At 44.5% G+C, this 4,255-nt stretch overlaps 1 pseudogene; it reads left to right on the top strand.

The window, feature by feature from the left end:
• The first annotated feature begins 2,092 nt into the window (after positions 1-2,092).
• Positions 2,093-3,470, top strand: LOC125411079 (alpha-enolase pseudogene; annotated as a pseudogene).
• Positions 3,471-4,255: the final 785 nt, after the last annotated feature.

Genomic DNA, 4,255 nt, shown 5'->3' with positions numbered 1-4,255 from the left:
TTGATAGATAAGACTGCGGTCCTTAAATTTTCATTTATTCCTACTTTTAAAAGTTAACCATAAAGTCACACCTGATAAAAAAAAAGTATCAACATAACAAAGTATACATTTCAAAGACAAAAATGCAATGATCAAGATAATCTACTGCATAATTTATCAAAGTCAGCAAAAGACAATACGAAAACAACCATCTTCAAATATATCATTAACAATACTCTCCTAAATAATACTATTGAAGAACATGGATTTTTCAGATATTAGTACATCAGTGCCAAGAAAAAATAGAGAGATGTTGAGGACAGGATGGAAAAATAAGAAAAGTTTTATCTTCCCAGATAAAATTACATGGGTATCAGAAATTGAAGATTGAACTTGTAAAACAGAATTTTAAACATAACAGTTTGTTGGCTCTGGGATAAACTGCAGTCACAGAGTGCTGAGTTTAGTCCGCAGTACCACTTCAGGGAGGGTGATGTTTATTTCCTTTTTTGGATGGAAACAGAGTAGGGCATTTCTTAATAATAGTTTGCTAATTAAGAAAAATTGCACATGCCTATTCTGCCAAGAACCAAATGAACTCTTTCCATAACACTGTCCCTGACATTACTAAATAGTATCATTTATTTGGGTGACTTTTGTGCTTAAACTATTTTAACGTACTCCTGTACACACAGTTGTTGGAGCTCAGGTTTTAAAACTATTTCAATCATCATGATTGTGTTTCCTTAGGCAAATCGGAGAGGCTGCTCTGGCTGTGATGTGGTGAGAATATGGGAGACCCTTGAGATCTTCCCTTTAACAGCACATAGTCTGGGGGATACTAAGCTTAGTGTAGGTCCCAGAGATTCCACTGATTCTGAGCCAAAGTTTATCACAAAGGCAGCTACATTCAACTTCCTTGACTGTTTACAACAGAAAGGTTCAAAACAGATGAGACGAGCATGTCCTATCTTGTCAAAGACAAATATTCACATAACTAAAAGTCCCATAAAGTGCCTCAGTGAACCACATCATTCTCCCTGCTACTGGAGGTACCTAATGTTTACAGATAGATACTGTTTGAGTTGGCTTTATCATGGAATATCTTTTCTCCATCTTTGGTGATTGAACGTTGTGCTGGGTGCAGTGATCTGAGTCGAGATCTGTGCTCTCTTAGAGTCTACAGCGCATCTGTCCATGTCCTTCTGGCTTTTAAAGTCTCCATTGTGAAGTCAAGTGTAATTGTACTTAAGCTGCCATTCATGTTATTTGGTCTTTTCCTTTGCAGCTTTTCATATTCTGTTTTTGTTCGGTTTTTGGTTATTATGTAATGAAGTGATTTTCTTACTTTTATTGCTTTATAAATAATACCATTCAAAATTTCCACATCCTCCCCTCCTCCCATTTCCTTCCCACTCCTCTCACTCCCCCTCCCCCTCCCTCTCAAGTCCTAAGAGAAGGCAGGGTGCCCTGCCCTGTGGAAAGTCCAAGGCCCTCTCCTCTCCATTCAGGCCTAGGAAGGTGCGCATCCAAACAGAGTAGAATCCCAAAAAGCCAGTACATGCAGTAGAATCAAATCCCAGTGCAATTATCATTGGCTTCTCAGTCAGACCCCCTTGTCAGCCACAGAGAGTCCGGTTTGATCACATGCTCGTTCAATCCCAGTCCAGCTGGCTTTGGTGAGCTCCCGTTAGATCAGTCCCACCGTCTCAGTAGGTGGGTGCGCCCCTCGCGGTCCTGACTTCTTTGATCATCTTCTCCCTCCTTTTGCTCTTCATCTGGACCTTGGGAGCTCAGTCTAGTGCTCCAGTGTGGGTCTCTGTCTCTCTCTCCATCCATCGCCAGATGAAGGTTCTATGGTGATATACAAGCTATTTATCAGTGTGGCTATGGGACAAGGCCAGTTCAGGTACCCTTTCCTCTACTGCCCAAAGACCTAGCTGGGGACATACCCTTTTCTTTTTTGTTCCTGTCTATTTAGTGTTCCATATGCTTTTTGTATCTTTACAGGCATCTACTTTATGTTAGGAAAAATTTCCTTCTATGATATTGGAGAAAACATTCGGGGCAACCGGGTAGCGCTCACGTCTCTCCTGATGGCTCTTTCGGGTGTGTGCAGGAACCTCTGGGCTTTTCCTCTATGGCACGCCGACTGTCAGAAACTCGCCATGTCTATTCTCAAGGTCCACGCCCGAGAGATCTTTGACTCCCCTGGGAATCCCACTGTTGTGGTTGATCTCTACACCTCAAAAGGTCTCTTCCGAGCTGCTGTGCCCAGTGGTGCCTCCACTGGCATCTATGAGGCACTGGAACTCCGTGATAATAAGACCTGCTACATGGGGAAGTGTGTCTCAAAGGCTGTTGAGCACATCAATAAAACTATCGAACCTGCTCTGGTTAGCAAGAAACTGAATGTGGTGGAGCAGGAGAAGATCGACAAGCTGATGATTGAGATGGACGGCACTGAGAATAAATCCAAGTTCGGCGCCAATGCCATCCTGGGAGTGTCCCTAGCTGTCTGCAAAGCTGGTGCTGCAGAAAAGGGGGTGCCCCTCTACCGCCACATCGCTGACTTGGCTGGCAACCTTGATATCATCCTGCCAGTCTCAGCTTTCAATGTGATCAACGGCGGGTCTCACGCTGGCAACAAGCTGGCCATGTAGGAGTTCATGATCCTCCCTGTGGGGGCCTCCAGTTTCTGCGAAGCCATAAGCATTGGGGCAGAGGTTTATCACAACCTGAAGAATGTCATCAAGAAGTATGGGAAGGATGCCACCAATGTGGGTGACGGGGGCGGATTTGCACCTAACATCCTGGAGAACAAAGAAGCTCTGGAGCTGCTGAAGAACACAATTGGAAAGGTTGGCTACACTGACCAGGTTGTCATCGGCATGGAGGTGACCGCCTCTGAGTTCTTCAGGTCCTGGAAGTATGACCTGGATTTCAAGTCTCCTGATGACGCCAGCAAGTACATCACCCCCGACCAACTCGCTGACCTGTATAAGTCCTTCATCCGGGAGTATCTAGTGGTGTCCATCGAAGACCCCTTTGACCGGGATGACTAGGAAGCCTGGCGGAAGTTCACAGCTAGTGCAGGCATCCAGGTGGTTGATCTCACAGTGACCAACCTTAAGAGGATTGCCAAGGCTGTCGGTGAGAAGTCCTGCAACTGCCTCATGCTCAAAGTGAACCAGATTGGCTCTGTAACCGAGTCTCTGCAGGCATATAAGCTGGCCCAGTTCAATGTTGGGTCGTCATGGTGTTCCATCACTCTGGGGAGACTGAGGATACTTTCATCGCTGACCTGGTGGTGGGGCACTGCACTGAACAGATCAAGACTGGTGCCCCTTGCTGATCTGAGCGCCTGGCCAAGTACAACCAGATTCTTAGAATTGAGGAAGAGCTGGGCAGCAAGGCCAAGTTTGCCGATAGGTCCTTCAGGAAACCCCTGGCCAAGTAAAGTGGATGGAGATTCCTATAGCCACCAGCTGCTTAGATGTCATCAAGGCGGGGCAAGGCTGGCCCAGTGCTTGCCCCTCCCATGTCACTGCTTCCTTCGACGCTTCAGTCAGCCTGACCACCTGGAGCCCTGCTGGAAATCCCCGCTTTGTAATCATGTGACTGGTTCGAATCATTGTCACCTCACTTCCAAGCTAGTGTCCAGCGTAATCTCTAGGGTGGCCACAGGAAAGACCCCCTGCCCCAGAAGTTCTCCATGCAGAATAAAAGCCTCAGTGACTCATTAAAAAAAGAGAAAAGAAAGAAAGAAAGAAAGAAAGAAAGAAAGAAAGAAAGAAAGAAAGAGAGAAAGAAAGAGAGAAAGAAAGAAAGAAAACATTCTGTGCCTTTGAGCTGGGTTCTTCTCTTTCCTTTGTTCCTTTCATTCCTAGGTTTAGTCTTTTCACACTGTATCAAATTTCCTGTATGTTTTATATCTGGAGATTTTTGGATTTAACCTTTTCTTTGACCAATGTATCTCTTTCTTCTATCATATCTTCTATCTTCGGTGCCTAAGATGGTCTCTAACAACTCATGTATTCTGTTCATGGAGGTTTCCTCTGTAGCTCCTGTTTGAATTTCTGAGTCTTTCATTTCCAGAATTCCCTCGGTTAGGGTTTTCTTTATTGTTTCTGTTTCCATTATCATGTCCTGAAGTATTTTATTTATTTCCTTTCACAGCTGGTGTTGTCCTAAATCATTAAAAGGGATTTATTAATCTTTAAGGAACTTTATCATCCTCATACACGCAGTTTTGAGGTCTTTTTCTTGTGCTTCA

The sequence above is a fragment of the Myodes glareolus genome, chromosome 25 (assembly GCF_982192425.1).
Source record: "Myodes glareolus chromosome 25, mMyoGla1.1, whole genome shotgun sequence".
NCBI lineage: Eukaryota > Metazoa > Chordata > Mammalia > Rodentia > Cricetidae > Myodes > Myodes glareolus.
Note: the sequence above shows the minus strand (reverse complement) of the source record. Positions and strands in the feature narration are given on the sequence as shown.